Below are 9,611 nucleotides of genomic sequence, written 5' to 3'. Positions count from 1 at the left end.
ATTGGCTGCACCGCAAGCCTTATGGTCTGGGGTGCAATGAGCTACAAGTCTCGTTCACCACTGATGTTTTGGGAGGGGGCGCTAACCAGCTCTCGGGACTTGCAGAATGTTACTAGTTCCGTTCTTCCACCGTTCTTGCAACAGGAACTTGATGTCTTGTTTCGACAGGCTAATGCTCGCCCACACACCGCGCTTAAAACTCAACGTGCTCTGCAAGGCGTGCAGCAACTTCCCTTGCCAGACTTGTCTCCAATGGAGCAAATGTGGAATACGCCGGGAAGAGAAGTGACTCGTACGACTCGTCAGCCAACAACTCTTAGAGAACTACGTGAGCACGTCGACCAGGCGTAGCATAACGTATCCCAAGACAGTATTCTCCGTCTGTACGATCGGCTGAATACCACAGTCAGCGCCTGCATTGCTGCCTGTGAGGGCTACACCTGTTACTAATACGGGCGTTTCAGCATGGTTTGATACCTAGTACCTCCGAACCGCTTGTGCTTGATCTGTAAATGTAATCATTTCATGTAGTCTATATGCACTGTTGCAACAATAAATCTTGAGTCAATAGGAAACCTATAAAACAGTGTACTACCTTGAAACTTCCTGGCAGATTAAAACTGTGTGCCGGACCGAGACTCGAACTCGGGACCTTTGCCTTTCGCGGGCAAGTGCTCTACCAACTGAGCTACCCAAGCACGACTCACGCCCCGTCCTCACAGCTTTACTTCTGCCAGAACCTCGTCTCCTACCTTCCAGACTTAAGCTCTCCTGCGAACCCTGTAGTACTAGCACTCCTGAAAGAAAGGATATTGCGGAGACATGGCTTAGCCACAGCCTGGGGGATGTTTCCAGAATGAGACTTTCACTCTGCAGCGGAGTGAGCGCTGATATGAAACTTCCTGGCAGATTAAAATTGTGTGCCGGACCGAGACTCGAACTCGGGACCTTTGCCTTTCGCGGGCAAGTGCTCTACCAACTGAGCTGCCCAAGCACGACTCACGCCCCGTCCTCACAGCTTTACTTCTGCCAGTACCTCGTCTCCTACCTTCCAAACTTTACAGAAGCTCTCCTGCGAACCTTGCAGAACTAGCACTCCTGAAAGAAAGGATATTGCGGAGACATGGCTTAGCCATAGCCTGGGTGATGTGTCCAGAATGAGATTTTCACTCTGCAGCGGAGTGTGCGCTGATATGAAATTAGCTGGCAGATTAAAACTGTGTGCCGGACCAAGACTCGAACTCGGGACCTTTGCCTTTCAGGAGTGCTAGTTCTGCATGGTTCGCTGGAGAGCTTCTGTAAAGTTTGGAAGGTAGGAGACGAGGTACTGGCAGAAGTAAAGGTGTGAGGACGGGGCGTGAGTCGTGCTCGGGTAGCTCAGTTGGTAGAGCACTTGCCCGCGGAAGGCAAAGGTCCCGAGTTCGAGTCTCGGTCGGGCACACAGTTTTAATCTGCCAGGAAGTTTCATATCAGCGCACACTCCGCTGCAGAGTGAAAGTCTCATTCAGTGTACTGCCTTTTCCGGCAGCCACCTCAGAGTATTTCGACACGACTGTATTACAACAGAGTAAAAAGAAGTGAGACAACAGTTGCATTCTGCCTCGCGTACGAGCCACGGAGCTGAATGCACAGCGCCGCCTTTGAGGCGTTGTGCGCGCGCTTACAGCGGAATGTGGCTAGCGCCGCGCCACCTAATATAGCAGACGGCACTGGCCGCTGCCCTTAGCTGCACGGCGATTGTTGGCCGCGGCGAGTGTTTTGCGCCGCCTGCAGCCGGAGGGCGCGGCGTCGTGCGTCCCGCGTCGCAGGCCGCCAGGTCAGTGGCACGGCTCCATCAGCATGCAGCCGCGTTCCCGCTTTGTGTCTGGCACACGCTGCGCAGTTTCCAGGAAGTGGCGCCAGTTCTCGGCGCACTCGCGTACCTCAGAAGTCACAGGTCGGCACGCAAGTGCATATCTGTCCGCCTCCGTGTCCTCGGGCCAGCGTAGCTGACCCGTCAAGCGCAAGTTGCGGCACGGGTAACACGAATGAATGAATGACTTTCTGAAGACTTTGAAAGGGATCTAACATCAACGAGGACGTCAGCCCCTTTCTTTCTTTAATAATTGACGCGTAAAGGTATTTGCGGGAAGAAAGTGACGGACTACCAAGTTCATTTTTGCAGTATCCAGAGGAAAGAAGTGACATTAGTAAAATTATACATATAAGATTGACGATTTTTGAGCCTTTCAATAAAATATTGTTTTTTTTTATTATTTCTTTTCGATTTGCTACTATAAGTTATGATATATAGAATTACGCATAAAAATACATATGTATTTCATTGGGTGCTATTCCACCCAACCTTTTTGTTAACGTCCTTCCAGTACACCTTGTGGGCGGCAGGGGGTTAATTCATATCGCTCCGTGATCAAGCATTCATACCTTATTTAGAATGGTTCAAATGGCTCTGAGCACTATGGGACTCAACTGCTGAGGTCATTAATCCCCTAGAACTTAGAACTAGTTAAACCTAACTAACCTAAGGACATCACAAACAACCATGCCCGAGGCACGATTCGAACCTGCGACTGTAGCGGTCTTGCGGTTCCAGACTGCAGCGCCTTTAACCGCACGGCCACTTCGGCCGGCCCTTATTTAGATTGATTTTACATGTGTAGCAGTGCAGAGAATTAATTGGGTCCACCAACAAATGTTTCCTATTAAATCTGTGGAGCAGTATGTCGCGTAGTTTGTTTCGCATGTCGCACATTGCCAAGAGTGCGTGGATCATGGTTGCAGGCTGCGAGTGTGATCTCGTGCTACCCCACGTATGCTCTGAAGGAATGGATCATTTCAGCCAAGAAGGAGTTAGCTCAGAAAACCCTCGTTCGACCGATATTGAGTATTTATCGTCAGTGTCGAATCCTTACCAGATAGGATGAATAGAGGAAATAGAGACGAACCAAAGAAGACCAGCACATGTTAAAATTTTTAGAGTGTACGTTTCCAGAAGTCAACCAATACCGCGTGATTCAACTGCCCCTACCGATTGGTTTTATGCAATCCGCAATGCCTTCAAATAACAAGATGTGCAAGTTTTTCATATTCTCTCACTCGCTATGAGCAACCTACGACTTCTACAAAAAATGTACAGGATTTCTTTTTAGAAAATGTAATGCAGTTAAATTTTTTGCTGTGATATGTCTTCGCTAGAGGCCGAAGTTTTCGAATTATTCAAGAAAAACGTACAAGAGAGAACTTTAAACGCGTTTTTCTTGAATAACTCGAAAACCGTGACCGCCAGCGAAAGCGTATCCCAGTAAAAAACTTAACTATATCAAATTTCTTAAAAAGATCCTGTTCAGTTGTTTTGCATGACTAACGGGCTGCATATAGCAAGTGAGACTACAAATATTTCCCGTGTGATTTTCGAAGGCACTGTGGGTTGCATAAAGTCTATTGGTTAGGGGCAGGGCCAGTGGCCTTTTTGAACACTTTGAAAGGGATTAAACATCAACGACGACGTCAGCCCCTTTCTTTCTTTAATAATTGACGCGTAAAGGTATCTGGGAGAAGAAAGTGACGGACTAACAATTTCATTTTTGCTGTATCCAGGGGGAAGGAAGTGACGCACTCCCAATCTGATTTTTACAGTAAAAAATGAGATGATTGTGTGGCATTGCCGGTAGGGGGGGTCCATACCGGGGAAGTTCGGCCGTCGAGTGCGAGTCTTATTTCAGTCGGCGGCACATTGGGCGACTTTCGTGCCGGTGATGAGAATGAAATGATGATGAGGACAACACAAAACCCAGTTCACGAGCGGAGAAAATCTCCAACCCTGCCGGTAATCGATTCCCGGGCCCGCTTCATGGGAGGCAAGCACGTAACCACTCTGCTAAGCAGGCGGATATTTTTGCGGTATCATGTAAAGCAGAGAACTAAAGAGGGCCGAGCGGTGACACCTCTACATGAAGTCGGCATAGCTATTGAGAATCTGTTAAGAAAAAATGGCTCCTAGCACTATGGGACTTAACATCTGAGGTCATCAGTCCCCTAGAACTTAGAACTACTTACACTTAACCAACCTAAGGACATCACACACATCCATGCCCGAGGCAGGATTGGAACCTGTGACCGTAGCAGTCGCGCGGTTCCAAACTGAAGCGCCTAGAACCGCGCGGCCACCATGCCCGGCAGAATCTGGTAAGAGTCAACGACGCTATTGAAACATTATTAGACTTCAATCATTTATTCTCAACGTTCACAAGTCGACGCTCGTCCGCACCAGCCTCGGATGTTGCTCCTTCAGCTGCATATTGAACTCTACCTCACGTCCGTCGAGTCAGCTCAGCGTTTGCGCGCCCAGGAGGTGTCAGCGACCCTAGAGCGGCGGCGGACTGCCAGCAAGCAGGCGCGGCTGTTTCGGGCTGGCTGCTGGAGTGTACTCGGTCCTACCCCGAATGACAACCCGTGATGACCCATCCGCAATGTACCTGGTGTCGGTAGTCGTGTGGTTGGTCGATCTCATGTCTACTCCTGGTAGGTATCAGCACCCAGCGGCGCCTGGGTATTGAACAGGGACGTGGACCCCAAGACGACCTGTTGTTGGCTGCAGCATTGAAGTCCGGTACTGGTAGCACTCTGTGATGTGGTGCTGTCAGAAGACAAATAGTTTCTCCGTCAGTAGACGGTACGAATCGAGCGGCATGAAGTTCATCAGGTGACGACCGTCGTCTGGAGTACATCTACGGCTAATTCGTAGACTGTGCTGAAACATCTAGGACACATCCACTACAGTATCGTGATCATGGAATCGAGTGCTATTATTGTGAATGCCATTGATCCCAATGATGACAGCTGGAGTATTTAAAGGGAGCTAGCGAGAGGCTACGACGCAAACCAGTCAGCAGCTCGCGTTCTAGTGGCTAGCGTTGCTGCCTCTGGATCACGGGGTTCAGGGTTCAATTCCCGGCCAGTTGGGGATTTTCTCTGCCCCGGGACTGGGTGTTTGTGTTTTCCTCATCACCTCATCATATCATCATCATCGTCATCATCATTCGTGATAGTGGCTAGATTGGTCTGACTGAAACATTGGAGCGTGAAAAGATTGGGACATTGTACGGGCACTGAAGACCACGTAGTTGAGCGCCCCACAAACCAAACATCATCATCACCATGACGCAAAGCTCGGTTTATAATGACCGCACATGCCCTCCTTACTCTGGTATATTCACTTAACAGGTTGTTAGCTGCTGTGTCCGTCCCCCGCTACGTTAGGTTATGAAATAGACACAGTCTCTTGTAACATGTCTTACGAACTAACAAATATCCTTGTCGCGCTTCCTTTGATTTTATGTCACAGTTTTCTTTCTGCTGAACGCATGGCTTTCTAAAGTATCATCGCTCATGCGAAACTCAGCTTGCTACTTTCTCACATGATATGCTGCGAACAATGGACAAAGGGCAAGAGGCAGATTCCATACTTCTGTGCCGGCCGGGGTGGCCGAGCGGTTTTAGACGCTACAGTCTGGAACCGCGCGACCGCTACGGTCGCAGGTTCGAATCCTGCCTCGGGCATGGTTGTGAGTGATGTCCTTAGGTTAGTTAGGTTTAAGTAGTTCTCAGTTCTAGGGGACTGATCACCTCAGAAGTTAAGTCCCATAGTACTCGGAGCCATTTGAACCATATTTCTGTATTTCCGGAAAGCGTTTGACACGGTGCCCCACTGCAGGCTTTTAACGAAGGTACGAGCGTGTGGGATGAGTCACAGATATGTGAGTGGCTAGTCCACCTGCTTAGCTGAGTGCTAACATGCTTGCCTCCCATGCAGCGGGGCCGGGTTCGATTCCCGGCCGGGTTGGGAGATTTTCCCCGCTCGTGGACTGGGTGTTGTGTTGTCCTCATCATCATTTCAACCTCATCACCGGCAAGCAAGTCGCCCAATGTGGCGTCGACTGAAACAAAACTCGGTGGCCGAACTTCCCCGGATGGGGCCTCCTGGCCAGCAGTTCCATACGATCATCTTATTTCATGTGAGTGGCTCGAAGACTTCTTAAGAATCACGACCCTGTATGTTGTCCTCGATGGTGGTGGTTTATCAGAGACTGGAGTGCCCCAGGGAAATCTGAGAAGACCTCTGTTATTCTCTATGTACGAGGGTTGGAACTTTAATAGTGGCAACTATTTATTTATAGCTCGTACAAAATAGATACGTGTTTCAAAGTTTTACTGATCTTCAAAGTAGTTACCAGCATTGTCTATAGCCCGTTGCCAGCAATGTGGAAGTTGTAGGATACTCTTAGCAGTGCCAGTTGTGTTGACAGTTCTAGCGGCGCGGTCTATTGCCCGACGAATCTGTAGCAGTTCTGAAGCGAATGCCGTGAAGTGTTTCCTTCAGTTTAGAAATCGAGTTAAACTCACGAGGGCTTAAGAGAGTGCAGTAGGTGGTACAGCACTTAGCAGCACCATCAGTCAAACGAATCAGTAACAGCTTGCATTGTATGTGCTTGAGCATTGTCCTGCAAAATGATGGTCAGGTTGTGCAGAAAGTGTCATCGCTTCTGTCTCTGTGCTGTTCATTTTTTGAACACAACCTACGACCAGCTTAGAGACAGAAGTGATGACACTTTCTGCAGGACCTGACCATCATTTTGCAGGACAATGCTCAAGCACATACAGTGCAAGCTGTTACTGATTTGTTTGACTGATGGGGCTGCTAAGTGCTATACCACCTACTGCACTCCCCTGACTTAAGCCTTCGTAAGTTCAACTCGATTTCTAAACTGAAGGAAACACTTCACGGCATTCGCTTCAGAACTGCTACAAATTCGTCGGGCAATAGACAGCACCGCTTGAAATGTCAACAAAACTGGCACTGCTAAGAGTATCCTACAACTTCCACATCGCTGGCAACGGGTTATACACAATGCTCCTGACTACTTTGAAGGTCAGTAAGACTTTGAAATACGTATCTATTTTGTACGAGCCGTAAATAAATAGTTGCCACTATTAAAGTTTCAACCTTCGTACATACATGATTTGGCGGACAGAGTGGGCAGTAATCTGCGGTTGTTCGCAGATAATGCTGTGATGTACGGTAAGGTGTTGAAGTTGAACGACTAAGAAGATACAAGACAGACAAAATTTCCAGTTGGTACGATGAATGGTAGTTAGTCCTAAATGTGTAAAAGCGTAAGTTCATACGGATGAGTAGGAAGAACAAACCTGTAACGTTCGGATACAGTGTTACTAGTGTTCTGCTTGACACAGTCAAGTAGTTTAAATATCTGGCAAACGTTGCAAAGTGATATGAAATGGAACGAGCGTGTGAGAACTGCGGTAGGGAAGGCGAATGGTCGACTTCGGTTTATTGGGAGAATTTTAGGAAAGAGTGGTTCACCCGTAAAGGAGACCGCATACACGACGCTGGTGCGACCAGCGAGGACTGAAGGCAGATATTGAAGCAATACAGAGGCGGGCATCTAGAATTGTTCCGATAGGTTGGAACAACACGTAAGTGCTTCGGGAACTCAATGGGAATACCTCGAAGGAAGGCGACGTTCTATCCGAGAAACACTATTGAGAAAATTTAGAGAACCAGCACCTGAAGCTGACTGTCGAACAACTCTACTTTCGGCAACATACATTGCGCGTAAGGACCACAACGATAAGAAACGAGAAATTAGTGCTCATACGGAAGCATACACACAGTCGTTTTTCCCACTGTCTTTTTGTGAGTGGTACAGCAAAGGAAATGAATATTAGTCCGCCAAGCACCATACGGTGCCTTGCGGAGTATATACGTAGATGCAGATCTAGATGGAATGACTGTGTACAAACAACTCTCTCAGATAGGAGGTAAAACCAGATCAGCCGCTTGCACGTTGTTGACTAAAAGTAGAAACAATGAGTTGTGAAGCTTCAGTATTTGCCGCAAAGCAGCGAAGTTCGCACACACTGAAAGGACCCCGTAGTCCCCTTTCATTATCATTTGATTTGCTTTCCAGTGATACAGAACTCTCTGGCATGCGTGAGTGAATGAATGTGGGTGTGTTTCATTTTGCTATACGGTGGATTAGTCTGCTGCAGTGAATCAGCGGTAGTCATACAGAATGGTCGACCCTTGTAGTTTTCAGGTAGGCAAAGAGGTTGGCTCCCCTTGTGTGAAAGTTATCTGTGTTAGGTTGGTGGTGGAAGCCTCATCTCTGGGTTTTCCTGGCCAGGGGTCGCTTGGGAGACGTTGGAGTGTGTGGGACGGTCAGCCTGGTTCCAGCTCGCCGAGGGTCTGCAGCCGAGGTCTCTTCGAAGAAGGGTGGGTTGATACAACCGCGTGGCGCGTTGTCTCTTAGCGAGAGGGGAGCTTTTAGCTTTTGGTCTCGCGTTTCAACTTATGAAGACTGATCTGCTAAGTCACAGCTAGGAATGCAAGGCTTTTGCAGACTTTCAGTTTGATTCCCAATGCAGACTCGACTTTGATCCGTAAGAAGCACGTAGCACAAAGGTGTTGCATATGTTGAAGTGCCCTCGGTTCGGTGAGAATGTTTGTGTGCCTGAAACTGCGTGTGTATGCATTCTAATCTTTTCCGAATCTTGGTAATTTTTGCTTCTTTGTGAATTTTCTTTGTCTCATTACTTTATTTCCGGTGGAAACCACCCACATGGGTTAATATTAGAGTTAGTTGGCCCTCTGCCGTTATCATTTGTCTATTCAAATGTGACCTCTGTAAAACTTTAATTGTTCGCGACTGCGTGGTTCGATGTTACTAAAATTTGGCCATGGTACGTAGACATTGAGTCTCCGCGAACCACGTGGGCACAAGAGTCTGTTGTGAAACGTATAGCGTTTCACAAGCAATTATACTTAGTTACCAGGCAACAGCAGTTATAAAGATGCATTAAATCAATGTTTTCAGGAACATTTTGCCACCAATCTTGTCCAGTGTACCGATGTTACGTCTCCGTTACCTACGCCATTTACCTTCCAGTTTTCTTTGTTAGCCCATCCATACTGTTTCCATGCACACAGGTCCAATAATTAGTGTCCCTTTTTTATTTAAAATAAATGCTTTGGAATAGTTCTTGTTTTCAGGAATGTTGCTGCAAGCTGCACTTATGCACATTGTTCACACACTCTTTACTTAATTAAGTATTTGATTCAAATGAACAATGCCTGGATCATATTAATAATTACATCCCATTCTTTATCAGTGACTTTACAGCGAATGTTCTTTTGTGAGTTTTTCTTGTTGTTGTTGTGGTCTTCAGTCCCGAGACTGGTTTGATGCAGCTCTCCATGCATACAGTAAAGCTGCATGCCCTCGGGAAAAATTACGGCCGTAGTTTCCCCTTGCTTTCAGCCGTTCGCAGTACCAGAACAGCAAGGCCGATTTGGTTATTGTTACAAGGCCATATCAGTCAATCATCCAGACTGTTGCCCTTGCAACTACTGAAAAGGCTGCTGCCCCTCTTCAGGAACAAGTTTGTCTGGCCTCTCAACAGATACCCGTCCGTTTTGGTTGTACCGACGGTACGGCTATCTGTATCGCTGAGGCACGCAAGCCTCCCCACCAACGGCAAGGTCCATGGTTCATGGGGGGGGGGGAGTTTTTCTTATGAATAAATTAAATAGT

The 9,611-nt window shown here is 47.6% G+C and overlaps 1 non-coding gene across 1 annotated transcript; it reads left to right on the top strand.

The window, feature by feature from the left end:
• The first annotated feature begins 1,365 nt into the window (after positions 1-1,365).
• On the top strand, positions 1,366-1,440 carry Trnap-cgg. Its single transcript has one exon. It is a non-coding gene; the product is annotated as a tRNA-Pro (tRNA).
• The last annotated feature ends 8,171 nt before the right edge of the window (positions 1,441-9,611 follow it).

This window comes from Schistocerca americana, chromosome 5, assembly GCF_021461395.2.
Source record: "Schistocerca americana isolate TAMUIC-IGC-003095 chromosome 5, iqSchAmer2.1, whole genome shotgun sequence".
Lineage (NCBI taxonomy): Eukaryota > Metazoa > Arthropoda > Insecta > Orthoptera > Acrididae > Schistocerca > Schistocerca americana.
The sequence above is the reverse complement of the archived record's forward strand: the minus strand, read 5'-3'. Positions and strand labels throughout refer to the sequence as shown.